The 13198-nt window shown below is 46.6% G+C and overlaps 1 protein-coding gene across 2 annotated transcripts in view; it reads left to right on the forward strand.

The window, feature by feature from the left end:
- The window catches only part of LSP1 (lymphocyte specific protein 1), a 51391-nt gene extending 40497 nt beyond the window's left edge, over window positions 1–10894 (forward strand). For both annotated transcript variants that reach the window (XM_065682760.1, XM_065682761.1), the window contains exon 11: window positions 9510–10894. The gene's annotated coding sequence lies outside the window, so the exon portion shown is untranslated. The remainder of the gene's footprint in view (window positions 1–9509) is intronic.
- Window positions 10895–13198: the final 2304 nt, after the last annotated feature.

Genomic DNA, 13198 nt, shown 5'->3' on the forward strand with positions numbered 1-13198 from the left:
GCTAGCTGAAGGTCATTCTGGCTGAGCATGGGATCTGATACAGTTCTGAAATTCAGATGCTTCTGGGGTCTAATTCCCAGATTTACGGAATTAATCAGGGGAAGAACTTCTACTGATTTCAGTAACCTCTTAGAACCAGTCTATAATAGGGTTGTAGTGGGGAGGACATGCACATCTGCTGTGCTGGATAGACCAACAGAGCAGAAAGGACTGTCCTCTGATGTGCAGCAAGGGGGAAAGCAGAGCTGGGTTGCTGTTTCTGTGCCCTCTTGAAACAGTCTTTGGATCTCGTGCTCATATTATGTTTATGTTAATAGATTTCCTGGTGTTATCTTGAGTGGATGATAGTAGAGGGTTGCAGCAATAAGGAGGAATGTTGTACAGGGCTGTGATAACTAGTTGGATCCAACTGAGCAGCATCTGGCACAGTGAGAGGAGAGGAAGTTGTTGGGGGTGAAAACAAGCTCATTCTCATTTTTCCTACTATAAAAAAAGAAGCTTTATTTCGTAGCCAAGCTTATAAATAGCTCTGTGTACTACAAGCCACCTTTTGTCTCTGAATTCTTCTGGAAGCCATGTTCCTTTTTCTTTTTTCCCCTTTCCTTCTTTCAAGAAGCTGGCTTCTGAGTGCAGCACATTTTGTTGTTTGATTTAAGGTTTTTTCCCCTTTTGTGGTGCCCATTTAGAACAGGAGGTCTCTTAAACGCCACTTTGAGATGGGCAGCAGTACAAACCCAAGCCTGGCCAAAGCTATGGTTTTAGATGTGAAGGAGGAGCCTACAGGACTTATATCCTCAACTTGGTTCTCTGCCTATGGCTTTCAGAAACATATTTTAAGGTCTTTTTGATCAGTCTTTTTCCTGAAGTCTGCTTTGATGCACCGAGTGGGATCCTACTGAGCTTTAGTTCTTTATAGCAAATAGGCATTGCTAGGATGTCAGCAGGCTTTATTTGCCCTACCTGAGCTCCTGCAAGCAGTTCAAAGGCAAGTGACTCTGCCCTTTCTCTAGCATCCTTTCTTGAAAGGCCATTGACTGTCATGGGATGTCCTTTAGGATCCACCCAGCGCTCGAAATAGCCGTGGCAGAACACTGCTGCCCTATGGGCTCATTCACAAGTAAGGTTTTTTGACTCTGAATAGCAAAATGACTGCAATAGCTGAAGGATATTGGCTCATTTCTTGGGTTTTTAGCTGTTTTGTGTGCTGTGAGGTCCCAGCTCCTTTCCAACCCCCTTTAACTATGTTCATCCTGCCAGATCCCTTTGTGGTTGCCTTTCCGCTCCCAAACCCTTCTGCCTCACCCTCATGTCTCTCACTCAACACCACCTTATCAGCTTTCTAGTTGCTTGAGCACAGGTATACAGTTCTTCCTCTTCCCTTCTCTTCATGAGCTGCAAGATCTCTGAACAGGCTGCAGGTTTTCTCTACATGGTAATTTGGTCTCTTAGCAGCTGCCTGAGGCAGTTTGACATTGAAAACAACCAAACTCTGTGCCCAGTGGCATTCCGCTTCCCTTGCTCAGCATGGCAACTTGGGCTGGGAAATGCTGCACTGAGTCCCAGTGCAGAGCTGCTAGTGGAAATCTTTTGTCTCCAGGTATCTGTTCTCTCTTCTGTGGTGCTCTCATGCCAGGGTCTGTCTCTGCAGGACTAGCCATGCCTGCCTATGCCCCTGCCCTTCACTCTTGGGGCAAGAGGACTAACCCATGCAAGCAGATCTGCCTTGCTCTGCTTCCCACTGTGGGAGCTGCTCCCCTCACTAGCCAGTCTCCATCCCTGTGCAGTAGGGATGGATTGTGGATGCAGCCTGGTGGGAAGCCCAGCAGATGCAAAACATAAGCCTTATGTGAGAATCCCCGTTTTGTTTTGGGTGGTTGTCCTCACTGCAGGACAAAGTGGATTAAAGCAGAATTGGTTCTGAAACCATCTTCTCTGGCTGGATTCACTTAGTTTCTCAAGGGTAATCAATATTGGCTGTTCTGCCTCATGCTGGTGCTGTGATCTTGTAAATGCAGACTCGTGCATAGACATCCATCTAGCTGTGCTACATGAAAGTGCCATTTTATCACTGTGTGTAAGGTCATCTTTATCTGCATTAGGCATTCTACATATTTTATGCTGCACTCCTCTTGATTTTGTATTGCTGCTGTCCTTATAGCCTTCTCTTGCAGCATGCTGAATTATCCTGCAGAGGCTTACCTGGGATCCGCTCATGATGACTGGTGCATTTCCAACCTACCTCTTTTCAGCTTTTTCTTGGAAAACTGGGATGTTGAAGTCCAAAATTTAGATACTTGGTTTATTCTTCCTTCTCTTTTATTTTCTTGGAATAGGGAAGGGGTTGCAAAACAGAATAAGATCAGCAAAGTGAAAACTTCAGGGAAGGTTTGATAACTGAGCTCTTCTTATAGCATAATCACAAAATTGGAGGACTTCAAAGAAGAATAAGTGGCTCTTGGTTTTGTTTCCAAGTCTGTTTGAAGTTGGGCTTGGGGAAATTTTTGGTCAGCTCCATATCCTCTGCGCATGAAGAGAATGTAAAGAGCTGTGTATCAAGTTTCTTATTTGGACTAAACATAGCAATTCTATATTAGCTGTGTAGGAACATCCCAGCATATGACAGAGTTCCTTGTGAAACAGAAATAGCTGATCTCCAGCTTTCATGCTCATAAGCCTGTTGCCAATGGAGATGCAAAGAGTAACTGTAATGAAGGAAAGCACAGTTGTCTTCTGTGGATGGGCAGAGTTGGGGATTTTGTTTTAAATATGCTTTTTCTCAAGACATCAGGCACCAGTAGGTACACAACTATCATGATGTTACCCCTGAAAACAAGACTACTTGGGGTTAGCAGAACCCCTCAAAACAGCACCTTGTTAAATACATAGTTGGATACCCACATGCTTACAGAGGCTCTTGTTGGTTATCATGAAAACACTAACCCCCAGCTGTACTTTAAAAGCATGGTCAAATAAATAGTAAAACTTGATTTACTGCAATGAAATTGTTGCTCTGTGCACTACCTTTTAGTAGACTGAGCAAGGCAGACATCAAATGATGATGTCCATTCTTTTTTAGGCAGGGGAACCGCTATGTGAGAGCTGGAAGGATATCTTATGGAGTCCCTTGTCTGTGCATGTGGTGGAAGGATGAGTTTCCACCTTGGTTTTGGTGAATGGTGTGGGGTGCACTTTCAGTGGTGAAGCTGGAGATGTGTATCTTCTTGGAGTTCGGTTTCTAAGATTCTCTAGAGGAGATGTGGAGTGACACAGATTCCTTCATGTTGTCTTATCTACAGCTGCTTCTCTTTCTAGAATTTATCTTGGTCTTAAATAAACACAACAAAATAAATACAAATGTCACCATCCTCCTCTAAATTGAGCTTTTCCTAGAGGCTGTTTGTCCTCTTCACTGTGTGCCTCCCTTCTCTTCCCTGTGCTATTGTGTACAGTGGCTGTTGCTTGCTTTTTTTAGAGCAAGTGCATGTGTATGTTTGTTTTCCTGGCTCATGACTTGTGGATGTGGTATGTTATGCATTTAAGTTTATATACACATGGAGAGTAATCCTTAAACCCACAGCATGAGGCTGCTGGCTTGAAGGGGTTTTATTTCATTTTATTTTTTCCTTATGCTTGGCTCTGGGCAGTAAACCTTAGTCATAGGTGTTCTCTTGCTTGGTGCCATGTAAGAACCTCCAGGGATGTGGGCCTGTTGAAGCAGCCTGGCTTCAGTTGGCTGACCATCCTGATGCTGTTCTGTTAAAGCTCTCGGTGTGCTCCTCAGCTGCTTTGGGTCTAAACCGGCTCACCTCAAAAGCAGTGGTAACCTTTGTCATGGGTCTGGTAGCCAGTTCCCTCAGTTTTCGGGCATCAAAACGTGGCTTGTGTAGAAGGATGGGTAAGCGGCGGGGAAGAAATATGCTTTCTTCCTTTCGCAGCTTCTTCTCTTCTGCTTGCTGCTTCCTCTCCTTGTTGACTGTCATCTGGTATAAAATAGCATCCCACATCCTTGTGGCCTTTGATTTAAACAGGCTGCAGTCTTGTATGATTGCTTGAGAGCTGTTCTCCTCCTTCTCCTTGCTCTCTTCCTCCTGTCCCAACTTTTCTGGCTCAGACTCTGGGAAGCTGGGTGCTTCTGGCTGCACCATTAAGTGCTTCCTGAGGCGATGCCAGCCACTGGCACTAGCTCCGGGAGGTCTTGCTTCTTCTGTTGGTGATAGCGTTGGTTCAGCTTTGAGGGGAGGGCTGGTGTTTGGCAAGCTGGAGGTCAACTGAGGTTGAATGACATATTCTGCTTTGGTGTCTGTGGAGGTGGCACTGGTACTGTCAGCTTGTTCTGGGGTCTCTGTTGCTGGGTGTGCTTGCATGCAGGGAGTGCTGGGTGTTGATGGTCTTTGGATGTCCTGGTCTTGCTTGGGTAATTTGGGTGCTGTCTCTGATTCAGACATTTCAGTGTTGCTTCCATGGGTCATTGGCTTATCAGTCTGACCACTGGCAATGCTGGGCTTGGGTGAAGAGGTCTTGATGGAATCTTTAGTAAGAGCAGGCCTAGGAGCTTGCTCTGCCTCTGCAGCAGAAAGGAGGGGAGGCTCCAGTGTGGTAGATGTGGCCTTGCTGTCATTGAGCAGGGTAGGTATCTGCCCTGGGTATGGTTGAGGGCAGCTTGTTTCAGGTGCTGGTGAAGAAAGCCTGTTGTCTTCATGGCTGATGGTTCCTTGGGTCTGATTTGATGTGGCTGTCTTAGCTCTGGGTGGCTTGACACTGTGGAAATAAGTGTGCACCTTGGTGATGTAGGTAACCTCTGGTGCCCTTTCTTCACTGTGTGTGCTGGTAGGAGGAGGCTGGGGGAAAATGGATGCCGGAGGGTCATGTAGAGAGGGAAGGTGGGTGTCCGTGCCTTCAGGATGTTGTGGAGCCTCAGGAGCTTCTGGCCTGTGCAGCAGGGGCATAGCTGGCGAGTTTGTGAGCATGAGGTGTTCGGCAATGCGCCTCTGCTCAGTGACCTTCAGTGTGAAAGGCTTGCCCTTTCGGAAAGGGGAGGGGATGCGGTGAATGATGGGCTTGATGGAGAGTCGGGTTGGGAGGCTGGTGGAGGCAGGCATGGTGGTTTTGAGGGTCTCCGCTGGGGGAGCGCTGTCATTGTGCTCTAGGTCAGAGCTGGCCTCATTCACAGGTGAGAGGCTGGACCGAAAGGACTTGGCTTGCTCCGACGCTCGGATAGCGTTCTTCTTGGCTGCCTTCTTCAGCAGCCGCTGGAGCTGCAGGTTGTCCTTACTGGGCTTTGGCAGGGTGGGAGGGGGAGAAAGGTGGTGGTGGTGGTGAATGGGAGCAGGCTGGGTGGAGGATGTTACTGTTATCAGCATTGGCATCTCCTGAAAGAAAACAAAAATCTTGGAGTTGACATGGGCTTAGTGTTGGGCTATATCTGAAATATTCATACATAAGGCCTCCTTTCCCTCTCTCCAAAAGCTATGACTATAGAGTCAGAATTGTGGAAGAAAAGCATCTGTCTTGGTTTCCTTAATCTCCCAAGGAACCCTTATCCAGTCTTGAGAGTAGTGCGGGATATAGATGGGGGATGTGGTAGTGTGGATGTAGATGTAGAGATGTAGTGAGGGAAGCAGTACTACTGAATCTGTAGCCTTCTCTATCCTGGTGTTAGAGCAAACGCCAGTGAGAGCTCCTTGGGACCCCAGACATTTGTGTCTTGGCAACTCCTAATGCAATTTAGAAGGAACTGTCAAGAGAAACAGAGCAGGTCTGAAATTCTGAAGCTTTAAAACATTCTCCAGAGCCATAAACTGATACCACTTCATGGCTTTCAAAATTCCCATTATTAATACTCTGATACAATGTAATGTACAACATAAGTCATAAACTACATGTGTCATTTGAATCAAAATCAGCACTGGCCTTGATTAATTTCAGCTGGCATAAAGACATCCCTGTGAAATGCAGGGCTTTAAAAAGCTGTGTTTATCTGGCAAGTTAGTGCTTTGTCACAAAACTAACTCTGATTGTAATTTCCTTGTTGCACCAAGCACAGTAGCAATCTTTTCCTGCACTCAACTTAAAGCCTAGTTTTCCCTTTCCATTGGGGAGCATTGCCACTGTCCTGCCTGTATCACTCATTCTTCAGTGAAACGGAAATGGGGTGTGATCTGAGTCAGGTCTTATCCCCAGTGGCAATTGCAGCTGGACAACCTTTAGCCAACACTGTGCTGCTCCTGGGGAGATGCACAACTGCTCTCTGTTGCTAACTTGCCACCAAATCCTTTCTGGTGAGCACCAATTAGATTACCTACAGAGTGGAGCTAAGGGTCTGTGTTGGGGATAGGAAGATGAAACTAGTCTCTCTTCTCTTCTTTCTCTTCCTGAACAAGGCTGGGGAGCACCAAACACTCAGCATCTGACCTGCAATGATTCTTTGACAGCCCACAGAAGAAAATCTGACTCTACTCTGGTTCTCACTCAGCACAGAGTTGCTGACTTTTGCTGTGAAACTAGGCGTAAATCACTGAGCCCCTTAGTCCCCTATGTGGGATGCAACTGAGCATCCCAAAACAAGGAAGAGGAGGTGGGATGATGTCTGGGCTGCCCAGAGGGACTACTGGCTCTGCTTGTTTCCTGGTGGCTCCTAACCTGCTTTGGTTAGTGTGGGTGTGTAGCATTCCTGCTCTGCAGAAAACTATCCAGAATATAACTCGACTCTCAAAAGTGCAGAACAGCTTTTTGTGCTTGACTGCTCAGTGTTGCTTTTGGGCTTGCAGTGCTGCTGTCAGCACTGGGCTGGGAAGCTGATCTGTACTGAACACGCATTTGGTGTATCTGACAAGACTGATTGTGGATGGGCATGGAAAGATGACTGCTATTAAACAACAAAACTCCAAACAACCGGAAACTCCCCAAATTAACCACCACCCAGAACAAACCAACTCCAACAAATGCAGCAGCAAATGAAAGCACTGAAGAGGTGGCATTTGGGGCACAAAGCCTTCAAGATGAAGTTTTCACCACGGTGGATGAGCTGTGATCCATAGCATAGGCTGTGATGGGCTGGACATAGGAAATTTCTAGCAAGTGGTACTTCTACCAACTGATTTCTGAAGTACAGGGAAGACACAGACCTGTTGGAGCAGGTCCAGATGGGAGCACCTCTCCTGTGAGAAGAGGCTGAGAGAGCTGGGGTTGTTCAGCCTGGACAAGAGAAGGCTCCAGGGAGATCTTATTGTGGCCTTTCAGTACTTAAAACTTTTCTTATACTTTTCCTATAAGAAATTTGGGACAGACTTTTTAGTAGGGCCTGTTGTGATAGGACAAGGGGTAATGGTTTTAAATTGAAAGAGGGTGGATTCAGACTGAATATGGGTGGATTCAGACTGAATATAAGGAAGAAATTCTTTACAATGATGGTGGTGAAACACTCCACCAGGTTGCCCAGGGAGGTTGTAGAAGCCCCATCCCTGGAGACATTCAAGGTCAGTCTGGATGGGGCTCTGCGCAACCACCTCTAGTTGAAGATGTCCTTGCTCATTGCAGGAGGATTGGACTAGATGACCTTTAAAGGTCCCTTCCAACACAAACTATTTTGTGATTCTAGGATTTATTTTGGCTACAGGCATGAGAATCCTCCTCTTGTTTTGGTGAGGGGACTCAGAGGGGATTTATGCCAGCTGGGGGTGACAACTGTTGGGCATTCCCAGTGGCTTATCAGCATCATGCCTTAGGCACAAGGCTGGGATTAGGACTTGCTCTATTCCAGGAGCTACTCTTAGAAACAAGTCTGCACTAGCCTGAAATAAAGGCTGAGAGCCCATTCGTTTATCATATACCTGTTCTCCTCCCTAGCCTTGTGGATATTCTAGATTCTTCTGGGTCAGAAAGTCAAAATGCCTCAGTTGGAGAGGTGCATACTTGCTTTTGTGCATCACTGCTGTGGTTCAGATTGTGTAGGAATTGGTAATTGCTTGTGTGATTTTTATCTGCTGCGAGGTGAGCTACTACATACATCTGTTAGGATTGATTGTGGACTGATTTCATCTGCTCCTGTTCAGTGTGGTCCCATGGACAGCCTGTCCTACAAGATGAGCTGTGGTCTAGCAGCACCAGTAAACCAGAATTACAAGGTTGATCTGCATCAGGCTTGTGTTGGGAATATTGAAAAGGCAGGATAGTGAACTTCCCAAATACTGATGACCTGTTTGAGTGTTTTCTATGGGCTGCTGTACCCCACAAAAAGGCAGCTTCCTGTACAGGTCATAGCAGGATTTTGCCTGGGACTTGCTGCAGACTACCAGGTGCTACTGAGGAGGGCACGGGGGTTCTTGGAGTAAGAAGTTTAGATATAATCTGCATGCATTAGGAAGGGTTTCCCTCTGTTCCCAAAGTTCAAGGCTGCTTTATGCCCTACAGCCTCAGATTTTTGGTGTCTTACACTAGTGCTCTCAATCACTTTTGCTACCATCTCAGCATCTCATCTTACTTGAAACCTGCTGTTCTGTGGCCCTGGAGAACTTGTGGGTGGTAACTTCCATGGCATGTGACTGTGCTGGCATCTTTGTGTTTGATTAGTGAGGCAGAGAGATGCTAAGAGACAGAAAAAAGGAAATCAGCTTTTAATTTCTTTGCCGTCTCTGTCATGCTTGGCTTTGTTTGAGTCTCCTTCAGAGCTTTGTGCTCAGGAGAAATTCTGCAATGAGCAAGACTTGTGAGCATCTTCCCTCTTGCTGCATAGCGAAGCAAAAGCGAAGGGACAGACAGACTTGCTTTATTGCCATTGGAAAGGCCAGAGCTGATAATCCAGGGGAAACTGGATGGGAACTTGGGTGTGTTTGTGATAAGCTGGAAGGAAATTGAGCTAGAAGCTGAGTCAAGAAGCTTTCAAAGGGTTAAGCTTCCTGCTACTGGTTGAATGTCTGTGGGTGGAGGGGAGGTCGCCCACCTTTGGAGCCCAACTGTTCTCCTGAACTTCACTCTCTCTGCATCAACCTTAAAGTAGGAATGGTGGGGAGGGTGTCAGCATGGAGGAGTCATTTATCACGTGATGGAAAAGTCATTTGCACGTGGAGCCCCTCGGCTGCACCAGCTGTTATGCATGGAGCAGATGGAGAGCTGCAGGAATCCGATACTGCTGCAGATGGTCCCAAGCAGTGAGCTATGGCTGCCGGAGGCTGCAGAAGCATGCTCTCCATTTCAGTGGCTTTGTCAGGCTTGGAAGGAAACCTGCTCATCTCCTCCTTCTTGGGAGGAGATGGCTGGGCAGGATTATGTTCCTGGGCAGCCGTGACCTCTTCCGGGTGCGCAGCCCTCAGCACCTCCTCTGCCGTGGGCACGTGGCACGGTTGGCTGTCCTGCAGTGCTGAAGCTTTATGGGATGTTTCACAGGGCTCTGTTACATGGGTGGGACAAAACCACCTGTAACTGCTGTCAAGATGCAGCCTCTGTACAGCCCAGGGTATGGCTGGTGGCAGGCCAAATGGTATGAATAAACCTGTTGATTTCTTGTCTTGCAGCTGAGCTTGGTCCTGGCTCGATGAAACTCTCAATGCCACTATTTCCTCTGCTCCATAGAAGATAATTGAAGGATGTTTCTCTTCTGCCTGATGCCAGCCTGCTTTGGTACAGCCTGACTGTTCTCAGGATATGAGTAATACCCCATGCTGCCTCCGGATGGATGGAAGGAACTAGATCAGCTGGAAAAGCCTATCCCTGTTATAACCTTCAATGTGACTCTGGCATTTTTTTCATTTTCCTTTTTTTCCTTTTTTTTTTTTTTTTCAATCTGGCTCTGCTATGGAGATGGGAGGCTGTGCTCTGCTCCCTCTCTTCCATCCAAGTGTTGGAAGAGAGGGATCTGTTGAGCTGTCAGGGCTTTTGCTATGTGATGAAGAACTTCTACCTTTGTGGTTCTTGGTGGTTGGTGGTGGGAGAGATGGAGCTCAACAGAAACCTGGCAAAAGAATCAGTGTTTGGAAGGAAAGCAGTGGGCATAACCTGAGCGCGAGGGACTGCAAGGACCACTTGTCACTGTGTTGATGCCAGCTGTGGGTAAAGTCTTCCCCTGTTTACAATGCAGCCTCTATCCCTCTACAACATCTGCTTTGAGGGATTTCCATCTACGGGATTATGTGTACATCAAATCACATTCAACTTAGTCCTGTTTTTTTATTCTATTTCCCAGATCATCCTTTAATCACAGTTACATACTCATGCCAAAATGTTCCTGCCACTTTTCAGTCTCGACAGTATCAATAGCAGCTTTGTTTCGAATAGCTGCTGCCTTCCTCTCCCTAACATGGATTGGAAGTCTCCTTTCCCAGGTAAGGAGTGCTGGCTGCTAGTATTAGCTCCTTTCTCTGTGAAAGAGACTTGTTTGTTCCTAACCTGCAGGCTCCAGTGCCAGTGATTGAAACACTTTTTCTGAATGTCAGTGATGGTGGGCATGTTGACAGTCCACCCGCAGTGCTCCTGAAGGAGGACAGGATAACTGGGAAACAGCGGCTGTTCTTACACTGAAAGCTGCCTCAGTGAAAGGGCATCCTAGTGAGTTGTTTGAAGAGGTCAGAGCTTGCTGTGAACATGGGGAAACTAAGCCCCTAAAGAGTGTTGCTCTGGCCTTGGGCCTGTGGTCTGTAAATCAGCTTCAAGGGCTGTTTCTGAACTCTCCCATGTCTTCATATGTCATGGTGTTAGCATGCCCCCATCCCCTCTTTGTATTCTTATTCCTACCCTTTTCTAATGTCAACATAATTTTGCATCTTGTTTCTGCTCTCCTGGAGGGAGGGCAGCTTCTCTCTCTCCTGCATCAGTGTGCTTTCTGCTTCCATTTACTGCATCCTGCATTGGTTTCTTTTTTCTTTTTGTAAGCATTTAATAAAATTTGAGGAAGATGTTGTAATGATGGCAACTGTGAGGAGTTTATTGATACGGGAGCTCCTGCAGCAAAGCTGTTTTCCAGCACCTTGCAACCCTCTGCTTGAGTGGAAAGTGGAGGCGAAGAAACATCAGACTAACAAGAAGAAAAGTAGCTTAACATATGCAGGAAAGGGGCTGTCTGTGTGCCTGTCCCATTTAGGAGATCCTTGTCATCTTGCTGCATTCTTCATTGTTACTGGGGGTAATTGACTGTAAAATGGGGATGGGTGGTGTTTGGGTGAGAGATGGAGCAGCATGCAGAACACTACCCATGGAGTGATCAGATAAGCGAAGCACAGAGCTTAGCTCCTCAGCTAATGGACCTGAGAACATCACAAGATTCAACCAAAAGCACTGGCAATGTTAACCGTTAGAAAAATAATTGAAAAATCCTCTATAGCCTGCTTATACAGTTTAGATGAGATCAATATAGTTGTCTGTACAGGAACCCAGCACTAATGAGCTGGCTGTCCTATTTGGAACCATCTAATGAAGAAACCTTTCCATGGAGGTGACCTTGCAGGTAATAACATTTCTATGGTGCAGAGACAGAAAATAGTTTGTGCTGCCCTTACCTACACTTTCTTAAACTGTTAGGAAGAGGAAAGTTCTCAGATACCACTTCTTACTGTCATCTTTTTTTATTGGTACCCTTGTCCTCTTCATCCTCTGCTTCAGGTCCTGGAGGTAAGAATTCAAGGAGAATGTTCCTCAGAGAGCACTGAGGAGTGTGGACACCGTCTGGCCCCATCTTCCTTCTTTCAGCTCTTCCTCCTTTCAGCCCTTCCTCTGCTGTGCTGGGGTTTTCAAGTGAGGCATACTAATGTTGTGTATGGAGATGTTCTGGCCTGATGCAAAAGCAGTGCTACTGTGCCCTTGCATGCATGCAAACTGGTTCCACCAATTTGTTTGCAACTTTATTTTGCAGTTTGCTGATGGAAAGGATGGCCAGGAATTTGACCTGTTACTATTCCTGTGCCTGACAGCTTGGGGAGTGCAGAAAGAGCCCCAAAGGCTGCTTGTATGGGATTCCCGTCCTGAGGAGGGTTAATCTTCAGGGCATGTTTTCCTCACCTAAATCCCACTTGGACCTAGATGTGGTTTCAACAGAAACAACAGCATAACTCAGGTTCTGGTCACAGCACAGAAGTGACCATGTTATGCGGAAGGTCTCTTGGGAGGCCAGAGCGCTCTAGTGGTGCTGGGGAACCAGGGAAAGGCCTGGTTTGGAGCATGTGCGTGTAGCTTTTTCTGCCAGGGGAAGTTTTCCTGCAGTTAAATTAACTGTATGGTTTGCTGTTTCTGCTTGTAAAGTAACACGGTGTGCATTTAGTGATGGGAGCAGCAGTGCGGTTACCAGAATGGTGAGAGACCCCCACCGAAAGGAATGCTGCAGCCCAGGTGTTCTGGATGTGCATCTTGGGCAATGCAAATTGGGGATGAAAGCTCATTTCTCCCCTCAGCAGCAAGCACTGGGCAATGTGGCTGATTTCATTGCTCATGTCAGAAGAAAACGTCTTGAAACATATCTGTCAAATGCTTCTGCTCATGTCTTGCTAAAATGAGAAGTTCCTGCTGGCGAATTCACTGTGGAGAAACCACAGCATGTGGTAGTGAAGTTATGCTGCAATCTTTACAAAGTCAGCCTGCTTCCAGCTCTCCTGTGCATCTCTCTGTGTTGCTGGGCCCTCCACACTCCTAGGGATGTGAAGAGTGCTCTGGGACTCATCTTGCTCATGTGAGTAAAGCAGAGCAGGGTGTTCTGTCTATAATAATTACTGGTCTGGTTTTATTGAGTAGCTGACTACTCTGTATCTTTCCTATGTTCGTATTGTATTTTTTTCAGCATTGGCATCTCTTAGGCTTTTGTTATGATACTTCAGCTCTATCTTTTCCTGGGACTGTTTTATTTTGAGTGTAGGAAGGACAAATTGAGGCATTAAGTGAATCTTTCTTGCAGGATTAAGCTTATCCGCAAAGCCTGGTGGAGAAGAGTGATGCTTTCTGGGCCCCTGTATCTGTTGGCTGCCTATCTCTGTTTTCTGTGCCGCCATCCTATCCCAGATTACCGTCCCCTTTGCAGGCCAGTGGTGCCCAAAAAAAGGGCCCTGTGTGGGCTGTCAGTGCTCTGACCTTGAGCCATATCTCAAGGTGTTGCCTCTTTCCAGTTTCTCCTTCACTGTCCTGCTTGTTTAGATTGTGCGGAAGTGGATGTCCTTCGGTACAGCAGCTAGTTTTAAATCTGTGGGAGCTACAGTAGCCATGAAATGTGCTGTGCTTATATTCT

Source organism: Lathamus discolor, chromosome 6, assembly GCF_037157495.1.
Source record: "Lathamus discolor isolate bLatDis1 chromosome 6, bLatDis1.hap1, whole genome shotgun sequence".
NCBI classification, from domain to species: Eukaryota; Metazoa; Chordata; class Aves; order Psittaciformes; family Psittacidae; genus Lathamus; species Lathamus discolor.